The sequence below is a fragment of the Scatophagus argus genome, chromosome 14 (genome assembly GCF_020382885.2).
Source record: "Scatophagus argus isolate fScaArg1 chromosome 14, fScaArg1.pri, whole genome shotgun sequence".
Taxonomy (NCBI): Eukaryota; Metazoa; Chordata; class Actinopteri; family Scatophagidae; genus Scatophagus; species Scatophagus argus.
In genome coordinates this window covers 17,098,451-17,121,135 of record NC_058506.1, presented here as the reverse complement: position 1 = coordinate 17,121,135, position 22,685 = coordinate 17,098,451, and the positions used below count along the sequence as shown (strand labels likewise).

At 40.1% G+C, this 22,685-nt stretch overlaps 1 long non-coding RNA gene across 1 annotated transcript in view; it reads right to left on the bottom strand.

The window, feature by feature from the left end:
• Nucleotides 1–22,685, bottom strand: part of LOC124070408 — a 72,044-nt gene that overhangs the window by 3,880 nt on the left and 45,479 nt on the right. The window lies entirely within an intron of this gene.

Here is a 22,685-nt window from a genome sequence, read left to right as displayed (position 1 = left end):
GAAAGAGCTGCTCAATCGTAAAGTAATCAATAGTCCGCCCCCTCCTGACATTTCACGGACCAAACATCTTTTAGATTACTTGTTAAAATAATCTTTAGTTGCAGCCCTACTGGAGATGTTCAAGAAGCCAGAGTTCAAACAGGACCTCTAAAACCACAGAGCCACCACTCGTCTCTCCACCTTGAAAGTGTTATAGCTGACAAGGTTAGACTGAGCAACAATTTTAGCATCTGGAAAATTACTGGATATTCGCCCTGAGTCCCCATGTGCGATGTGACATCCATCCCCCCTGTCCCTGCCCACGTCGCAGTCACCGTCATTTATGGTCTCAGTTCAGTGATGAGCTGGCATCGAGCTGGCCTTCACTCCTGCGTAACTTAATGTAATCTATTGTCTTTCTGTGCTCAACACGCTCCTGACAATCCATGACCATTACTTACAACACTCCTCCACTGAGGGACACTGTCAATACTCTCTCCATCAGTGTCAGAGTGACAAAAAGGGGCGAGAGACTGAATAAAAGACTTCCCGGAGCCAAACATCGGTGTGATAAAGAGAATCTGATCCCGCAGACAATTAACATCCTGTTCACGCCCGCTTCAATTTCCTCTGAGTCACAACAGACACCAGCCTTCATTCACTCTGCAAGCCTCACTGAAGTATTTGTGGGCAACTAAATTTACAACATGGTCTCACTTCAAATCATCATGTCCACTTCCCAACTGCTGCAAATAAACCCATTTTCACAGTATGACCTCACTGCAGTGCTGGAAAGAGGTTGTCACTGTTTCACTCAAGGGTCTCACGTCTTCATTTCAAATGCAGATCAGATTTAATACACTCTTGTTTACACTAAGTCGCATAAGATCAAGAAGAAGGCAAAAGCTGTAGCATCTTCACAAACTGACTCATATGGCTCCTTCTCCCACACACAGATCATTCAAAGGTCAGTTTAATCAGAAATCAGATGAAGGCTACAACAGCTCAGTCGTACATGTTGAAACAACTGCAGCCTGTTTTAAAGTGACAGGGAGAAAAACTCTAATAATCAGAGGAAGAAGGTCCTGTGTGTTTCCACATTTTCAAGGACTAAAGCTTGGGGTATGTTGGGGGAATTAATGTAGTATAACTGGATTAGCAGTAATAGTATTTTTGTCTGCCTGTCCAGGGACTGCACATGGAAATAGCTGGCAGCTAAATCTGGTACATCTTTTTGTTTTGGGCTGATGTTTCTTGTACATGGATTAATTCATTTTATGAATTACTAAGCTGTAAAACCGCATCTCATTCACAATGAATCAGGTTTCAGTCCATTTCAAATGAAGTGACGAAGTGTCAATGTTATACATGTGACTAATACTACTGATAAAATGTTACACGGTCAGGAAACGACCTGGAAACATGTCAGGTCGTTTAAAAAAGGTAAGGCGGCAAACTGCAACAGGAAGTAGGCCCAGCTAGGAAAACAACATTTATATCTGGAATCGCTGCCTGAGAGCCTCAGGAATAAGAAGACTATGGAGACCGAGCGCCGTGCTGAGTGTCTTGGAAAGTGTCCATGTTGAGATGGGAAAGACCTTCAGCTCAGTACAAAGGCTGTTTCTCATAATTTCTTGTGCAGTGCTCTAGCAGGGGAAAAACAGTAATTAAATCATTTTAATTCTATTCATGTGCCATCCAAAAGGCTGTAATTTGAAATAAGCCTTAAATTAGCACTTCGCTAGTCTAAAAAGGACAGTGCTAGAAAGTGAATTACTACTGAAAAAGAAATAACAGCAAGCAAAATACAGATGGCAGGAGTAAGTTTTAAAAGCCACAAATTAATAACCACGTGAAGGAATTACTTTGTGGTATCAACCCTGTAAACCAGACACAGATGTAGTAACTGTACTGCAGTTAAAGATCTCGCTATCACTTCAGTCACAGAGGATTAAAATCACAATAAGAAGCCTGGTTTTCCTCTTCTGTGTGACCGAGTGTGAGTCTGCATTGTGTCCTTACCAGCATGTGAGGACCAGTGAGGCTTAAATAGTCTGAGTAGGCTCATTTTGGCAGATCTAACTACGACTAACAGGGTTGCTAACCTCCAGCATCAACCCCACTGGAAAGCAGACAAGGGTCAAACATTACTTGCAAATGTCCCCTTTCTCTAGAGGAACAAATGTATTTGTTTAATAAATGTTTTCAGACCAAAACTGGTCGGCAGCCACAGATACCTACTGTGTCTGTCTTCATCAGACAAAGATCGGAGTAACACACAACCACAAAACAGCTAACTTTCATTCATACTAGAGATTAAATACATATTTCTGTTTTCTGCATCGAATGACCCATGATGTGAAAGCATGATGGGCTTAAGCACCATATCCTTTCAGAGGTCATGTTTCACCTGTCCACACAACACATAAAATAAAAGGGTTCTTTGGTCATGTTAAAGAAACAGAATTTAAGTCCATTAGATGCCAGTAAAGGTATTTTATCCGTACCTGATTCAGACAACCAAAGAACTGTCATAAAATACCATTAAATGAACACAAACTCTCCGAGGGATTATGTCTTGTGGATTAAGTGATAATTAAATTACTCCATCTCTAAATGCGGTAACACCAAGAACTGGATCTGTCACTGTCACTTGTTTGGCACATAAAAAGATTACATTTCTGCAAAGTTTAGGCAAGCAAACATTTTTGGTTTAAGCAGGATTAATGTTAGGATTAGACTTGGGCAACCAATAAGGAAAGGCTTTGGTCTGTCTTGGTTAAATGAGGAAGCTCTGAGATGCTTATTTTACACAGAGCACAAAATTATCTCGGTTTTAGCTGAGAATCAAACAGTGCTGAACATCATCAGAGAACTGCTGGTCTGATTGTGGTGTGATACTAAAAAAAAAGACTAAAAGACACACACCAAACTAAAAGACTGAAGACATACAAGACAGATTTTTCCTGACAAGACATGAAGGAAATCAGGACATATAGTTTCAATAGAATTACCGAAAAAGATAGGGCATCCTTTTTCTCTTTCCTCTGATGGAATTTTTGCAGTTCCACCATTCTTGTGCACACAAATTAATGACTAGACTTGTTAGCAGCTGTTTGAGGCTTTGACCTAAATGCTAATGCACGCTAACAGTACTTGGTTATGTTTGTCACCTGGCAATAAACACAGACTGTGACTGAGGCTGTTTCAAATTCTGACAGATTTACAAAATTCTAAGCAGATCCATATGGTAGATGCCAAAACACTTCCCTGGATGAGTGAAATGTTTGACCTCACCAAAGCAACGGGGATTCATCCTCTGGGCACCATGAATACGTGTACTAAATTTCAGTAGTGGATGATATCTATCTGGAGAAAAGCTGTGAGCCGACCATCCAAGAAAAGAGTAAACATACAGGAGGTGGTGTCCTCAGCAATAACTCTGACACTTGGGGTTAACTGTAGTGAACACAGCACCAGAACATTCCCGTCAATCTCAGCATCCGAGAAGTAAATAGTAAAATAACAAGTAATGACATGGGGAGCTGTTTCTTAGGACAGCATGCAGACGTGTTGGAGACACTGAGAAAGGGAATGAAGAGTGAGGTTTTCATCATTAGGGATGCTTCTCACAGTGCGGAGTAGCAGAAATCTTAGGGTGTCCTGCCAGGAATCTGTCATCAATGCATCATTCATAACAACTAAAAAAAAAGTGAAGAAACATAAGCGATGAATATAAAATGTGGAACATGTGGAATGCTGTAGTGGTATCCACTTCTGCTCATGGTTGTCAGAGTCTTCCCTGGACAAAACCACAACGATCAGAGCACGGGCGTGACGAGATGTCAACCATCAGAAGGTGCTGATGCATCTGTATGGATTTCTTTTTTTTTTTTTTCCAAGTCTTGGGAAAATAAATATTCTAAAGGCCCTTTTAGATAAAATTCTGTGCTGATGTTTTCACAAGCAGACACACTGAACCAGTCATAACCAGCTTTATAGCAACATAAAATAGTTTAACAATTATTATTGACAAATGTTTGCAACAATACAAACTGTTCAGTTTCATGAAAGAACAGCTTTGGAAATTACAGTTTCATCAGGAGCCTCTCATGTGCATATTGTTCATCAATCTTTAAAACACTCATGTACTAAACTAATGGGGATCAGAAAATGTTAAATGGAGGAAATGTTTTGTCATTAATGTGCTATAACCCTGCACTGTAACCATAATTAGGCCAGAGGTGTTTTGCTTGCAAAGTCAACGCTCATTTAGTAAGAATACGAGAAAAATCCTGAACAAGTCTTCATACCTGAACAATAAGATGGGTAGTTTGCATTTCAAAATGACTCATATGAGCGTTTTACTGCTCTGGACCTGACTTCCATCAGTAGGATTAAAACTCGCCGGCTGTGCTGTATTTCCTTCCACCTTGTTAAACAACTTAGTTAAGGGTCATCAAAAGTTATGGCAAAATTATTTTCACGTTAAACTAAGATCTACATTGACTCTTGGTACAAGATGCAAACCACTTCCACCATTATCAACGATTACTGAATTACTGAAGTTTCTAACAGTTTCAGAACTCAAGTTTTAGCTGTTTTCTCACTCAAACATGGCCATTAAAGCAGACAAAAAGTACAGACAGACAGAAAAACAGACAGAGGTTATTTGCTCTATAGTTAAATTGAGGTTTATAGATCATAGGTAAGGTACAAATCTATAATAAAGATCCATATGGTTTTGTTGAAGAAATTCACTGAAGTCCAACTCAGAAGTATGATGTGGTGATGCAAGTTTAATTGAGCATACCAGCATACTGGTGAAGTGACTGACAAAGAGACTTTCCGAGTCAGTGAGGCCAAGAGCAACAGTAGAGGGGCACCTTTTACACCGTTACTATCAGCAGTGATCATACAGTATGCACATTGGTTAAAGGAAAGGGAGGCGTGGTATGGCGGAGATCAAAGGGATGTCGCCACCATTGGAAACAATGACAGGAAGCGAGCAGAAGGCTGGAGGGGACAGTGACCGAACCATATGTCAATATAGTTGTGATCACAGGGTGAGGACATTGCAGACAGTGACCAGACAAGATACAATTAACAACAGAAGGTGATGGTAAGGGGAGGAAGGTGGCCAGCCTTCAGGAGACAAGGTGTGACAACAGGTTTTGCATGTGACAGATGTCTCCTTAGCAGGAGGGGTAAGAAGGGATTCACAGGCAAATGGCAAGGTGTGATACCTGGCCTGCATATTGCGAGACCAAAGGTCCACTCAGCTGAATCAGACTCTCAATCATTGTGTTTAACATCATTCTCTTCCTCAGTTTCTGGTTGACATGTTTTATCCCGGACTAAAGATTGACAGAATCAGAAAATCTGTCAGAGATTCTCTCGGGAGTCTCTGCTAAATATTTCACTGTAGCAGAAAAAAAAAAAAAAACTTCATAAAAACAGTAAAGTCACTTTTCTGTTGGCTGTGTTGGATGTGACATGTGGCCAGATTATTAATAAGAGACAGAGCACTGATGCCTTCATCACCGGGGCTGGTGCTCATGCAGGAGGGAAAAGACAACTAGGTATCCTCCGACATGAATTTGTCAAGAATATGTCAGCCATCAGAGCCAAAGTAAAAAATAACAACATCCATAAATATCAAATGTCACAGTGGAGTCTGCAATGCGGTGTGTGCGTGTGTGTATGTGCGTATTTATGGCATGTGCGACACTCCTGAGACTAAATCACTGTCATTGCAGCAGACATGCAAGTAATAATGACAGGTATTAGTGTTAGAGGTGATGATGGTTATGATGAAGAGTGTCAGAAATCAAGGTGTGTACGGTCACTAATGTGCTATACATAGATTCATGGGATTGAAAGGAAAAAAAAGGACAAAAGATACTCTTTGTGAAGCTGCATGTAGATTGAGCTTAATCTCACCTTCTGGTTTGGTCATATTTGTGCCTAAAGCTCAATTTCAAAGGTGTGAGTGAATATTGTGAATATTTTCTTCTCAATCAAGTATTCTGTTTCATCTATGGCTAAAGAGGTACAGCTTTTCATGTCAAAACGTCAAAACGTACAAACACCTCCAATGAGCTTCATCTGATCTCCTGAGTCCACGACTCCAGAGTCGGACAGGGATAACTGATATGTTGCCTTGTGCCGTTGTGTACGTCTCCATGTGAAGACATACAACACTTCAGGTCTGTTAGAAATCATTCAGCAGCAGCAGCAGCGGAGGCGGAAGGCAAGTACCAGCCTCCTCGTGCTGGGCCTTCGAGCCGACTGAAGGGAATATGGATGGAATTTGCACCAATAAACCTGTGCAACCACTGAGACTGCAATCCCTCTTCCCCACATGATAGCACAGGGTTTTTATAGACCGCTGGAATGCAGCGTTATGTTTTTCTTTAAGTCTGTCTGAGGAGGCAAGGATAAGTAATAGCTGTTAACTCACAGGAAAACAGTAAGCTTTTATTTCCTCTTAGCAGCAGAGCCGGAGGGGTTGTTTGTCAAATGCAGCACCTTGATTCTGTTTCACAACAGCACTGACGATTAAGCTGCATATTTCAGTACTCAGAGCTGATGTGGGGTTACGAAGCAAAAAAACACTGCATTTACTTTTTTAGGCCTGACTAATGTTCCTGTCAAGAACAGTTTACAATAATTGGAAACTAAATTGCATCCATTATCCCTCACAGTCTTACACATACAACAAATATTGTCCATTACGGCAACAGCCGGTGAGAGAATATCTAAGTGTCACAGTTTCAATATAGAGTAAGCAAGTCTCGACTGCCCATTTACGCCATGTATGAGCATGGAATGATAAACTGTAAAAAAAAAACCTTTCTGTGAAGGCTGAGGGTACCTGAACACATTGTACTGCATGCATCATACACCTGCGCATTTTAGTATCAAATTCACAACCGCATAGATTTGCTTTTCTAATGTTTCAATTGCTTTTAATTGAAACGCTAGGATGTTTTATTATGAAAAGTACAGTGCTTTCTGTGCCCGTAATGGATGAAAAGATGGAGATTAGGGGTGGACATTATGAATCAATTGCTGATTCAAATTGTTTTGCTCAGTTTAGTTAACAAATTCATAGTCAATGATGATGCTGTTTGTTCACTTTTTTTCCTGAGATAATAAGCGAATGTGTCAACATTCAAACAGTGTTCAGTATGCAGAGTTCAACACTGACTTTTCAGTCCAGCCAGTTGCTGGTTTATGCAACGCTTTTCATACATGATGGATGTGTTATGATGTCTTACAAGGACATATTTATAATGTATGGCTTCATTAGTTAAGTGTTACCAAAACAAATACAAAAAAAATCTGCTCTGGAATGTATTTGATTTTATTCTTTCTGAGAGAAAGAAAAATATGTCTTACCATGTTTTCTGTAGGTGATGCATAAGAGTCCCACAGAAAGAATATCTTTAAGTTTATGGTAAAACTCAAAAATAGCAGCAACATAGAAATGTGCTTTGCTGTGGCACTGTCCCAAACCTATTTGGAACTACTGAGGCTTCTGGCTTATCCCACTTCAATAGGCAGCCATCCAGAAAGAGAGCCTCTTTATAACCAGCAGTCTACTGTGTGCTTCGTAGGCGGGAAAGAGCACACTGGCTTTAACACATACACACTGAGCTACTTGAAAAACTGGTACATTCACAAGGAAGCATCCTGAAAACCCAGAATAGACTAATCTAAGCTGCTGTAGTTTTAAAGAGGGAATTCATGGTGGTGATGGTTCGAATTTAGAGCAGATGCTGTTGTTTAATACAGAACTTAAGTTACATAAATTATTCTTCATTCAAATCCAGTTTTCACAGGTGCAGTGCTTCAAACCATGTGCTGAAAAATATCTTCATGTGTTCTCCTGTGATGCCTCCAAATCAGTAATATTCAAGCCATTTCACTTCCAGTGAATTGTTTCTTATCAGTTGCCCAAGAAACGACAATGAGTAATATTTCATTTTTATTCGTTTTAACAGCATGGTACCACCACATATCACAAAAACTCTCAAACGGATTGCTAATAAATTTGATACTCATATCCATGGCGTGAGTGCATATTAATAACTTGTGATTTTCTGACTCCACTACCAGCAGATCAAGATATCCTGAGTCGATTGATCTCAGCACAGCTTTTGTTTAGTGCTAATTAGTAAATGTTCGCATTTTACCACACTAAACTAAGATAGCAAACACTAACACACTGCCATTGTGAGCATCGTAGCATTAGCCTTTAGCTCAAAGACTCTTAGTTGTGTTTTGATTTCTGTCTCTGTCTGATCTTCAAGTTGCAGTGGGATTTGAACATCAGAAAGACATTTTTAGAGCAGAAAATCATACGTTTTAATATGCTGTGATGATGGGGTTTTTTTTGTTTGGTTTTTTTTTTTTACTGACACTTCCAACACTCTTAAGTTGGTAACAGAAAGCTAATTGGTTCAGATTAGTCTATATAGCTCCTAGCAAGTGCCATATATCATTATCATAACTCTACACAACCCACCTACGTCACATACCCAAGCATAACACTTCCTTTGTCAACCAGTAAGAATATTGGATAATTTTACTAGCTCATCTTATCCTTGCCTGTCAATATGGCTCTAAACTCTAATTTATTTAAATGATGTAATGGAAATTATTTGAAATACTTTCATGCAGATCTGAAACAATGTATTCAGTTGCCATGAAAACAAAACATGTCTATAAATACACAGAGGCACCGAGAGATTGGCTTTTTAGTCTCCTGCACCGACGGACCAACTGCATATGGCCGCCATATGTCATCAATAGAGACACTGTACCTCCCTCTCTTTCCACTCACTCCCTCCCTCTCTCCCTTTCTCTGTTTACTTTCGCTAATCAGTTTTGAGCTTGTTTTCTTCCACATCCCAATAAATGACATGTTAATCCTGCCGGGACAGCCGGGTGGAAATGAGTATTGAAAGGAATTAGTAAATGACATTTTAACAAGGATGTCTGTGGTGATATAATGGGGCCTAATGAAAGTAATGTTGTTGCTGATGCGCTGACAGAATCCATTCTCCCAGCTGTAACCCTGTCTTAGCCTCATGGGACAAGTTAGTTAGAAAACAGAAAATGGGTGGGGGGGGGGGGGGCATGGACCAAGGGAGAATTTAAGTAGCCTTTGACTAACGTGAGAGAGGATAGGGTTTAGACAATTGATCTTACTGAATAAAGTTAAAGAATCAAAAAAGCAAGCAAGGCAAGGCGTCTGGACTGTGCAGATATCTACACAGCCTTGCTTTATCTCTTTACGTGAATATGACCTGGATGACTGAGAATCTCCACAGAAAGTTAAAGAATGATTACAGTATTGGTTAAAAGACACCAGCGTTGTCTGTAGGAGTCCAAAGATTCCGCAGATGCTTTGAACACCCAACTGTTCACCCCCATGTGGCGCTGAAAGCTTGGTGATGCAGCGATATCTTTGAGTTGTGTAGTCGCTACCCTGATTGTGGCTGGTTTTTGCTGTGGCAGAAGGGGAAAGCTCTACTGGTGTTCCCTCAAACTATCAGAACAGTTTGTCACACACATTTGCAAAGTTTACCAAATTAAAACTCTGTGAGAAAGTACCAAATTAATTTCTGCTTCCTCCCTGCGCTAATCCACTGTTTGTAACAATTCCATTGAAACAAACTGACTGTTTACTTTCAAGCCATGTGAACAAGCAATGCTGTTTTATTTTTTTTCTTTAGAGGTGGCCAGCTCTCTCCTGGACCTCTGTGATGGTGCTGCACAGACTCCACATTGGAAGTAATAGCAGCTAATGAAGCAGTGATACAATTTGAGATTAAAAAATATATATATATATATAGATCTGAGGTCGACGTACAAGAAGCAAGATAAGAAGCAAGTCAAATACAGAGGAATATGGTACACAGTGTAAGAAAGCTGAATCAGGCCACAGCTGAAACAAGTTAAACAAACCAGGACTAATCAGCGTCACACAAGCTGTCAGTCACACAGATCTGTCAATCAGCTTTTAAATTCTTTGCGTCCGTGACACAGCAAACAGCAGGTGCGAGTTAAAGAAATCGGAAAATGCATTTTCATTTTCAAATCTAATCTCACCAGTTGTGACAGGGAAACAAGGCACAACAGCAAAATAGCAGACAGCTGGGGAGAGGGGAGGCAGGGAAGAGCAATGTGCTCTAATGGATTTTGTGAAAAGAATTGCATTTTGGGCCCGCTGAGGTGCAGCACTTCGATCTCCCCAAGGGGTACACTCGGGCAGGGTGACGCAGGTAAGCTCAGAAGGTCTGGACAAAAATGAAAACCTTGACCTACACAAGCTTTCCACTATGAATAGGGAATTTGAGTCATGTGTTTGTTTGTGTGTGTTGGCAAGAGCAGAAATGAAAGAAAATTTTTTGTCAAATGTTGTACAGGTGGTCTGAAAGTCACTTAAAGACCATCATCATCAGCTGCACGCTGCATCGGGGAAATCAGACCCAAACAATGGAAGTGGCTGGGAAGGTAAATGTGTGTGAAATTGAGCACACTTTTATGAGAAAAAAAGATTTAAAAGCTGAAGCAATGAATTGGCTATTTTGATAGATTTCTCCACATTTTAAACAGTCCTATCTGTTCTCCATAATCAGTACCAGGATGCTCAAAGGGACATGCTGGAGGATCCAGTAAATTTCAGATAATATTTCTACCTCTTGTACAGTGGAATGAAAAAATAAAGCATCAAATGCCCTGAGACTTTCTTACACTTCTTTTCATCTTTTTTAGGATATGAAGAGTTGAAGAAAAAAAAAAAAACAACCTGTGGATAATTGATGATGGTGCCATCTCTAGACAGTAACTCTGCACAGCAGCTGGAACAACCGTGTCTTAAAAGTGAGAATAAAGTGGTACTTAAGTACCTCTGAATTTGTCAGAAGCTCTCCAACAAAAGCACTCAAAGCTGCCAAAAAAAATCTTGTTCCATCTCGCTGGCAGAATTTGACTAGTTGGTTGATAGCTGTGTAGCAGCCGAGAAAAGCTGTGGCGCCTCTCCCTGTCAAGATCATCTCATCCACATGTTTCTGCTCAGACAGCTCAGCATAAGCAGGTGTAATCTTCAAAGTGATTCCTACTGCAATTACACCCCCGAGTCTTTTTACATGCCAGCTAGGAAAAGAAAGTGAAAAAGTATGACTTTCACTGCTGGCTAAATCATTCTGAGAGACTTAAAGAGTATATTTCTAGCAACTGAGCATACTAATCGACTTGATTTGTAGGCAAGGTGCAGATTGTTTACTGAGCTCATGTTTATTCAGTTCAGTGACCCCAACTAAATTTAAACAGATGAACAATCTTAAATAGCTTTAACAATCTTAAGTAGCTGAACACAGGAAAACAGACACAGATCTCAAACAAAAAGATTATTACTAACTATTTGCTAACTGTGTGCTAATGTTAGGGAAAACACATAATTTGATTGGACATCATCTGCCCCAGTCTGTCTGCAAACAGCTCTGTCAGGTATTTAAAAACTTGAAAGTTGCATAGGGAGAACCATATAAGAAGAAGAATAAATAAAGTCACATCCAACATTTTCTGGGCGTCACCACAGATTACATTCATTATGGTGCTAAATTTAATAATATATGACTGCTAAACAGTTTGGTGACAACAGGAGCTAACTGACAGGGTTTGGAAGTGCATTTTTATTGTGCTATGTTGCTCCTAAATGTGTTATTCATGAAGGATGATGGGCAGGTATTTCATGTGCACATTTGCACAGTGATGACAGAAGCAGGTGCAACAGTTATCATATATACATCTCATTTCCTTGTTGCACAGGGTCAGGCTTGTCCAGTGTACGTGAGCTATCACTGCCATTTGATGTTAATTCATTAAACTCTTATCTGGTGTGAGCTATGAGTCCAGTTGCTCGACGGGTGTGCTGAAGAGGCAAAGTGTGTGTTGCAAATTAACATGTTCTTCAGCAGTTAGCGATTCAGACAGACTGTTGCATCCTGTTTCCACATTAAGAGATTTTTCAAGTTTTGTGTTCAAGTTTCACTGCAGGTTCTTCCTCAGCTGAGGCACATCTCATCACATCAGCCTCATAAAATATTGTTGAGATTTCTTTCAAGATCTCTGATAAATCAGACTGTCATATCAGTACGCATAGAAAACATATGGTTCATTTTGCTTATCTGTTACGATCAATGATATGAGGATTTGGGGCATTTGCATGGAAGCATGGAAAATTTAGAATTAGTTTATTTTGCTTTTATCTAGTTATTATTTGGTTAATTTTAACCTGTGTGTCCTGTATTTTCTTTAGGTCTCATTCAGATATTGTTGGCTTATCTTTTTCAAATGTTTACACCCGTGTTAAACTGGAGATGCACCCTCGCCCAGTAACAGACAAGGGCCACACCCTTGAAGCACGGCACTGATGGCAATAATGGGACAACAAGAGAGGGATGCCCATCCCGAGGAGAAGGTGCTGTGGAAGAGATTAAGACAAGAGCCATTTGCCAGGTCAGTTAGAGATGGGAGAAAGGTGCAGGATGTGAGCTGACGTGATAAACAGCGAGCCGAGAGCATCAGTGTGCCAGGACAGCACAGAGTACAGAACAATTGAATCTGTCACCGGCCGGGGTGACCAAGCAGGAAAGAGTCTGAGGAGAAGGCTGTGGCGATGTGCTTTAAGAGTTTAGTTGAAAAATCACGCTGACTGGGTGCATTATTAACCCTGAACAGTGACAGCTGGTTTTGTGTCTCTCCTAAGTTTTCTTCTTGACTTAACATGCTAGACAGGGAGATGACACATATCAGCAGGACGAAGAAAAAAAAAAAGAAACACATCTGGGAAACATGGCCGACTGCCCAGGCAGACCAGTCATTTACTCCCCTGTCAACTACACTGGGCTTGAGGTGAAAATTTGGTACAAACATTTTACATTCCCAGAGGATGAAACCTACTGACTTTGGTGACTTTAGCATGGCAGAAGTGTCTTTCAGGCATTGAGGTACTTCTAACACAAATGAATTCCCTGTTGAAAGTGTATTTTACTTCGTTTACAGTCAATTTTACAGTTTTACAGTTAATCCACTGACTGACTTCAATGTTTTGTCTGCCACGTTTGAGCAGTAAAAATAATTTGTATCGCAGGTATTTGAGGGGAAAGGAACCTCAGCACCCTCCCAGGGTGCCACTATCCACACCAACAAAAAAAATGTTGTTGCAAACTTGATTACGGTGTCTGGATGACTGCCTAGTGTTTCAATCCATCCTCACTGGTTTTGAACAATGAGCCCATCTGTCACCCATCCCCGAGCCTGTAGAGAAAGCGGGAAAGCTTACATGAAGGAAAAAAAATGCTCTTAATGGTTTATTGATGTGAAGACGTGCAGTCAAAAAAGCTTGATGAGACACAGGAAAAAGACAATGTACCTGACCAGAACAGGAGCACTCAGATCAAAATGCACTGAGCTAAACACAAAGGAGTGTCGGCCGTGTTTACGCCACCTTCTCTTCAGATTTGACCCCTGTAATTTAATTACAGCAAAGACAATCCATGTTGTCCAACCTGCCTTGTAATTACAAAGGCTTATGATCCTGGAAGCTTTCCAGAAAGAGGATGTGTCAGCTTATATGGGTTTGAACGCAGCAGTCAATAACTCATCAGCAATGACAGAGCACAAATACAAACAGGCAGTCATCTGTGAACGGGAACACAGACGAACATCCTTTAACGGTGACACACACCTCACCTCCAAATGCAGTCACACACTGTCTCACACACACGACACTAGACACGCATGGCCAAGTGTGCAACCATGTACCATCCACAAACACACTACCGTATGTACACAGAAAGTGCACAAACATACAGACGGGAGTGAGTTGTGAAATCCCAGAATACAGCAAATGTTTGACAGCACATAACGGCGGAGCCAAAACAACCAGCGGCCACATGATCCGAGAAAACCGACTGATCCTCAAAGGAGTTTACCAAGAAAGTCCAAACACTACCAAATGTGTGTCTGCAAAGTTTATCGAGAGTTCAGAACCCTCTCAGCTCACTCACTGCTATTAAAAACTGAAAGACTGACTACAACAACAGACGACATTCAATGCTACAAAATGTACTATGCATGTTTTGGCGGCAGTCATTTACTGAATCTATGTAAAGTACGAAAACAAAAGCATCTTTACATATCTTTAAAATATTCAGGCAATTTCAAATAGACGTGAAACTATGAGTCTTCAGTGTTGGAGTGCAGGTTAAATGCGACTTTCTGTGCTCCTTTCTCACATTTCCACACCTTCTTTATCTACCTTTTCAATAAGCCCTTCAAGATTGCTTTATCAAGATTAAATTGCCCACAAACGCTGCATCCTGATTCAAAGACTTCACACTTTGTGTGGAATTTGTGGAACAACAGGAAGGAAAGAAAACAACCAACAAATGTTCTCTGCAATTACTTAACTACTACTTAAATTCAAACATTTCCTATTCCCTGCTTCTCAAATGTGAAGACTTTTTTTTTTTTCTTTAATAGTTTCAGTTTGTGTCGCTGCATTGTGGACTTTGGGGCAGACAAACAGTTCTGAGGGGCATTCTTACTATTTTTTGATATCATATCATATAAAAGATCAATAGATTAATTTATAATGAAAATAATCCTCAGTTGCAGCTTTGACCACCACTGATCAGCCACCCCTCCCGCCTCCCTAAATGCCCCGGCTGACAACAGCACAGTCAGACCAGTTAAAGAGTCAGGAAAAATCCAAACTTTGATCTTAAATACTGCCTTTAAATTACATCACGTACATAAAGTAGGTAAACTTAATTGAACTTTTTCTTAAACCTAAACAAACCACAACCGTAGGTCATGTGAGTCAGACCATCGTAAATCACAAAATGCGAACAGCATTAAATAACACCCAAACTGAGTGAAATGACATGGAAAATGTCCTTAAAAGCGGCATGTTATTTATGTGCCAACTCATGAGATCATGCTGGCCAGACAAAGACGCAGTGAATGCAGGAGCAGGAACTTCTGCTGTGGTGAGTCAAACTGTAAGAAATCAAGTTCCAATGGAGCAAAATCCACCAAACTGAAGTGCATTACCTGCATTACAGGAGGCAGTTTGCTCTTACTATCTATGCCAGTGGAAGGAGCAAACCACAACACAGATGACTGCATTGACTGTGGATCTTAATGGACCTTTGACCTAAATTATCAGTCACCTTTTGTGTGGCCGTTTATCACACATCCGTGAATATATATCACTTTCATTGATCAAAGTATTGACGCTCTGCCAAGATGTTCACCATTATGATCATTAGGGGTTTTCACTGCAATTCACGAGCTGGGACATAATGATGAGCGAATTTAAATTTCTGATTAACACAGCAGGCTTTTAGTCAACTTTTCTATTTTTTTTTTTTTCTAACAGAGAACAATTCACATCAACAGAATTAGACATCAAAGAAAAGCACTGTAAGGGGTGCAATTAGCACTTGGATAGTAAAAAAAAAAGTCAGCATATCATCATCTGTCTGGACAGATTCATGAAAAAGAATTCAGAGATGTGTCTGTTAACACAAGAAAAATGTGCAAAAACATTTCCTCCACTTAAGCAGCCAAGATGTTCTTCTCAAGCAAAAGCAAAGTAATTGAACACTGAATTTATTAATTCAAAGTGAAACTGAAGACACCGCCTGCCTAGGAAAACCACAGTAAGGTGATAATCACCCAACACTGTAACAAAAGACAGCACAGTGTAAATGCTGCAAAGAAATGCTGAAACAAAATGATTTTAAGAAAGATGCCAACGGTTGTCTACAAAACATTTCTGTCTCCACATTTGTATGATTTACATTTATTAAGGCTTCGTTTCTCTTTGCCTTCCAGGATGTTTGTGACATAAAATTAAAAATATCTTGTTGTTTAACTGTAAAATCTTAATAATCTTATAAGAATGGCAAAGAGTCCTGTTAATAATTTCATGTTTACTAAATGTGTTGTTTTTTTGTCGTGGTGCAATTGACAAAAGTAGTAATAGTCAGTCTCGGCAGGATGTGTGATGTGTGTTTCTTCGAACACGCTCGTCTTTTGATTTATTAGTGACCAGCTTCACCAACTGACAACATCTTCACTAAGAGATTAGCATTTGCCAAGTAAACAATGTGCTGGCATTGGCCAACTCCAGCAGGGTGAAGTCAGATAATCAAGCACATCTTCAATTATTCTAAACTGTCGTATTTTCCCATTTATTACTCAGCTTCTGGGAGGGGGGGGGGGGGCAATCATTGCCTTCAAGCACTGTTGGTGTTTGAAGGCAATGATTACCTGTGAGAAGGTAAATCGTCAAAGATGATTGGGTGATTCTATACTCGTGACACACGTGGTTTGAGCCGAAACCAACACTTAGTTTGTCACAGTAGAGAATTCATTTCACTGTGGTCACGCTCACACACACTTCTTTGTACATTGATCTTCTGCAGAAACCAGAACCTATCAAATAAGGCTGGTTTAATTCTTTATTTTTCTTACTGCCAACAAATCCCATTAAAAAGACTCTTACATGGCCCTTACGCTCACTCACCTTCACAGTCTTTCTGAAGCCCAGTGGTTGCTACTAAAGACCTAAATCTTTACAACTGACTGAAAACAACCCACTGCTGTTGTTGTAAAAAGTCTAATTGGTCTCCTTTAGCAAACATTACTCAGACAGGAGTAAAAGTGTGACTGTATTGCCTAAAAATAAATTATCCATGTGGCCATGCCAGCAAGTGCTAACGATTTAATAGTTTTCGAATACAACAGAATATCACCAGAAGTGTCATTTTAATCAAAAATGTAAGGAGGTTCTCAGTTAAAGGTCTGCTTATTCCTGACCTTTAAACAGATCATCATTCAGTGTCACCAAAACATCAATGAGTTTCTAAGCTACATGGAACGCTCGTCTGTCCAAATTTCTTCTTTTTGTGATATCTGATATCAAGCCCATGTGGGGAAAAAAGAAAGCTCTCACATCAAAGAATAAATACAGGTGTCATCTGCCGTGTCTGAGGGTTGAAAATGATGAATGCAGTTTTCTGCCTGTTAGCCGATTTTCCTCCTCTGATGGCTTCTTTGGGCCTTTCACAGGTTTTAGTGAATGAAGTATGTCACAACTGCTGTTGTCAAGACAAGCAAATGCTGCGAGGAGCTCAGAGAAACCAATTTATCTATCTAAAGACGAAGACAATGGGGCACAAACAATTCGCCGCACGTCAGAGACGGAGCTGTGAATATTGTAAAACACAAACAGAGACAGAGATGGATGTAACAGTGTCAGGGCAATTATGTATTATCTACACAAGAACAGATCTGGTTGAATTCTGTTAAAAGGGCAATTTGTCCAGTTTTTACAAGCACAAAGGGACAAGAATTAAAAGACAGTGGTGGTACATTTAGAAGCTTTTTTGTTTTATTTGTTGAAAATCTCTACAATCATCCTGACAGCAATCAATCAAATCCTCTGACGAAAGAAAAGTTTACATCGAAGTTGGCTCTTTCACCTAAAAAGAGGTGAAAGTGTAAAGACACAGGGCAAGTTAACAAGATCTGCAGAGGAAAACAAAAGACAACTGATTACTACTGTATAAGGACACAAGATACACAATGTGGACATAAGTATTGGAACACCTGACCATTACACCAACAGGGATTTTAATGACATTCCTTTGCGACTACACCAGCTTCCACTCTTCTGGGAAGGCTTCCCACAAGATTTTTGAGTGTTTCTGTGGGAATTTGTGCCCATTCATGCAGTAGAGTGTTTGTGAGGTCAGACGCTGATGTTGGATGAAAAGGCCTGGCTCCGTTCCAGTTCATCCCAAAGATGTTGGATGGGGTTGAGATCAGGACTCTGTGTGGGACAGTCAAGTTGTTCCACACCAAACTCATCCAACCATGTCTTTATGGAGCTTTGCTTTGTGCACTGGAGTCATGCTGGAATAGAAAAGGGCCTTCAACAAACTGTTGGCACAAAGTTGGAAGCATAGCATTGTCCAAAATGTCTTGGTATGCTGAAGCATTAAGATTTCCCTCAGGGGCCAAGCCCAAAACCTGAAAAGCAGCCCTATACTATGCCTGAATTCACTGATAAAGATGTGTGTCCTAATACTTTAGTGTACATAGTATATTAAGGTCACCAAAACGTGTTTGACATGGCCCTCATTCAGACACATCCTTCATCTTCTTGTTGTTCTAGAGTTTTTTTGGGGGGGGGGGTTTGTAGCTGGTAAAGCTTTAGGTGCACTACATTTGCATATTTATACAGTAGCCGGCGTACAGCTAAAAATCATTTTCATAATCAATTAATCTGTCAATTATCTTTAAAATACATAGAGTTATAATTTATTCTATAAAATAAACACCATCATGGTTTATTAAACAGTAAGTTGCAGTTGAGAAGCAGGAACCTATGACTGTTTGACATAAAGTTTTTGCTCAATGATTGATTTAGTTTTCTGTTCATCAAATAATCAATCAAGCATTTGTTTTTCCTTTAGCCAAATATATATGGATTTAACAGTTTATCCTGAGTTATATTTGAGCCACATTCATTGTCACTCACTTCATATCCAGCAAATTCATTCATCATTCAGAGCTAAAGAGTCAGTGCTGTTTCCTCACAAAGGCTGCAAATTACATTCAGCTTGCAACAATAACTATTATATCACGGGTGAATATTGTGAGAGCTAACAACAGTTAATGAATTACACCTTTTCTTGAATATGGCAAGTAAGAGTCAGACTCATCAAGTAACAATACACTTCAGCAAAAGAACAAGATGGTGAGATGATTGAGATGTTTTCTCTTCTATAAAAAGATTCTGGTGTGAGTCTCTGAGGGCAGATCGTTTGGATTAACACATCGAAGGTTTGAAGAAGTTGTCTCCCTTATTGTTATCACTGGCATCCTCACAAGCTCAATCTTAATTGGCATGGTGCTATAACACACTAACAGAATTTTCACTGTGTAAATTTAGATACCAATCTAAAGTCACGGGTCACTAGAGGCGCGTGAGGTGCAGAGCTACTTCCTCCATGCATTTTAAGTATGCATTAAAAGCAGGCAGAAATCAAATCTGAGCACATTTTCTGGGTTGGTTTGTTTCCTAAATAGAAACAGAATTTATTCTGCTGCTGAAAATCTGTCAGCAGCAGAATGATTGAGAGACTTATGAAGGAACCATCCAAATCTGTGTCTGAATCCTCTGCACTCCCCCTAAACTCAAAATCCCTCACCCCCCATCCAATCAAGCCAAGCAGACTGACAGGTCTTCCTCTGTCACTCTGTCTGCATCCTGCACTCCAATGTTTCTATTTTATTTCTCTTTTGTTTCTGACCCATTCTCTGGTTTTTCCATCTCCCCATCTCTGACTTTTCCTCTGATGCCGTCTTTGTCTCTCCCGCTCGGCCTCTCTTTCTCTCAAGGTGGCATAGCTGTATGGCCAAGAGAGCTCAGATCTGGAGAGGATGATGAGAGGGTGCCGGGGAGGGGGGAGGGGAGCTGATCTGAACTCACAGGCAGACAGCATGCCTCGCTCGGTGCCAGGGCCTTGATATGAGCCAGGCTGTGTGTGTTTATGTGTGTGTGTGATGTCTGTGTGGTGTGTGTGTGTGTGTGCCTTGGCAGTCGTTCTGAGCCACAGGGCCAAGTCTGCCTCTGTGCACATCCTGCACGGATCTCTTTAGGGGTTCCCAACCTTTTTTGGCAGGTGGGCCCTCACTGATGTCAAGAAATTACCACAATGTTTGAATACTTCTAAGACTGTACATTAACGTCATTAACTGTAAATACTATAAACACTATACACAATTGTTTAACTGTATGTGTATGTATGTGTGCATCTGATTGAATTACCATTTTACTTCACTTAATCGAAATACGCCCTGTGGTGAGCCATAGTGAAACAATAAGCTAGTTTTAGCATTAATTTCTACATCACATAATTCCACCTAAATTTAAAGAAATACCCCAGCCACTGTGTATTTGAAATAGAAGTTAAATGGAGGGTTGTTATTAGTTGCCACTAAATTAACTAACTGAGTAATGTCTTGTATTAAGGCACACCTTAACACAAAACACTGGCCTTTGTAAAGGTTTTATTGATTGTAGACCAGGACAGGATGCAAGTCAGGATGACTGCAAGTTGGAAATGTTGCTCGCTTCAACAGCATTTCAGTAATATAATTCACATCACTGCAGCTTACAAGGCAGCATCTTATGGAGATGTTTGTTTCATAATTACTTTGCACGCCTGCAGTTTGAACAAAATCTTTCTGCAGCTTCTAACAACAAAGTTCTGAGTAAAAGCAGTCGCTCCACATCATGTTTACTTGCTGCATTTTAGCTGTCCAGGAACGAATGCTGAACACAGGGAACTCTCCAGGATGGTGTTCCCAGCATCACTGTGAGGCTGAGCATACGTCTGGAGGAGGGAGTTGGGGAGCTATGTTTTCAGTTGCACCATTAGGGCATGTTGTTGTGTGACAGTGAGGTGTCAGTTTAGGATAGTTGGTAGCCATGTGTGTTCACAGTTGAATCAGGAAGCAGATTTTCTCAAGGGGAAAGAGATCTCCGGAGATGAGGAACCAAACGACTAAGACTCAATTGATTTTCGCTGTTTAGCTTTGTATGTGCTATGTTACACTCAACTTCACTACTCTCCTACAGTATCATTTTCTCCCTCATTACTCCTCCACTCTACACTCTCTCACACTCAAACTCTTCCTTAAGTACGAACACGCTCCAGCAGAGCCAAGGTCAACACACACTCACAGATGTGCTTCTGTAGATGGAGGAGGGTGATGTGAAAACCAAATGAAAATTACACAGACAGGAGGATTTGAGTTTACTGTCAAAAAAGAAAAAAGAAAATCAACAAAGCTGCAGCGGCTAATCTTTGTTTAGATCTTAACCAGAGATCTGTCTTGCTGTTTTGTTTTTTCTGGGGCCCAGATGCTTATTATAGAGGAGATCGCAGTCTCTGAGATTAGAGCTGACAGAACTGAGAAAATTGAATGAAATCTCTGTGGGCTTCATAAGTTTATACCTTCCCCGCTGTGCGTGAAAACACTTCCAGTATCGTGAAAATCTGTGTTTCCCAGAATGGTGCAGGTTGCCTTCAAAATGCAATCACTTACTGATTACTGTATGACAGTTATTACTGCACATTGTTTAAAGACATCCATTTTATATTCTGTATGGCATATGAGATCTTAATTATGCTTACAGAGCAAGTGAATGTGTTTCTATTTGCACAGAAAGTCTAAACATGGACAGACATGATTAAAATTTGTTAAAATCTTGTGTTTGTGAGCACAGATACACAGCAAATACACGGCAGATGACATTAAAAAATGCCACCGTGGCGTCTTATTATTCGCCTCCTACGAAGAAGTTTTTTGTGGACGGTTACCCTCCATAGTCCTGTGACATCATAAGTAGTATTTAGCACTGACACATAAAATCAGCATCTTCCTGAACACAAACACATCTGCAGCAGCTCGCCTCTCTGTATGGCGAGGCTCATTACTCTTTGTACAACAGAGTCTCTCTGCACCCAGTCTACAAACGCATGATCTATCTGTGGCCTTTCAAGAGGAAATGTCAAATCAGCACGTAGCATAAGGTCAGGATGAGATGGGGCATCACTTCACACGGGAAAACAAATAAATAAATAAATAAGATAATCACACCTGCCTGTTCACTACACTGCACAAAATCTCCATCATCAGTCATTTAGCCTGGTATTGATTGTTAGAATTGTTTTTGAGTCAGGAGATGATGGCTGGAAACATCATAAATCACTAAGCACGGATCCAAAAAAAAAGTCATCAAGGAAGATCTAGAAAACACGGTGACTACACAAGGAAAAAAATTATCATCAGTGATATATCAGTGCCGAATGTTGCCAATTACGCGGGGAGACACTTTTAGATTGAGCTCGATCTTGAAGGCGTCCGCAGTCTACTTTTCAAGCAAATCGTAAAGATTGCAAAATTTAATGTCATCTGGCTATGGCCGAAAGGGCTATGCAAAACTGAGAAAAAGGTCACAATTTATAACATGAATCACGATCTCGATTAAATGTGGACAAGTAAAAGAAACAGTGAAAGGAACAGCCACATTTACTTTCTCCATTTTTCACTGACAATACAAACTGCACATTAATAACTTGTTTTAAAGAGCCAACAGTAGACATGTGGACATTTGCAAGAATAATCACAGCTCAGCTCCTTTGTAATTCACTTAAGGCTGCAGAAATTCCCAAGGTAAGAAATTTCTCACTATTTTAAAGTAAGAAAATTTTAACTGCAGTGACACAGTGGCACAGCTAATGTGCATATTCTTTTCCATTTTTCCCATCAAATATCCACCAATTTTGTTGACATCTTCAAAACATCTTCAGTTTACACACCAAAAATAAAATTTCAGTTCAGTTTTGATGTGGCTGAACTGATTCAGAGCCTGCAAATAATGCGATATATTGAATTACTCATCTTACATCAAGATGTTCCAGCTTTAGTTTCTCCTTCCACTGCCAGTGATGCTTTGCATGTCTGCACCAAACCCTGTAGCATCTTGTCCCATTTTATTCTTTTATGTTGACCTGAATAAAGCCTCGTACTTCAGTATG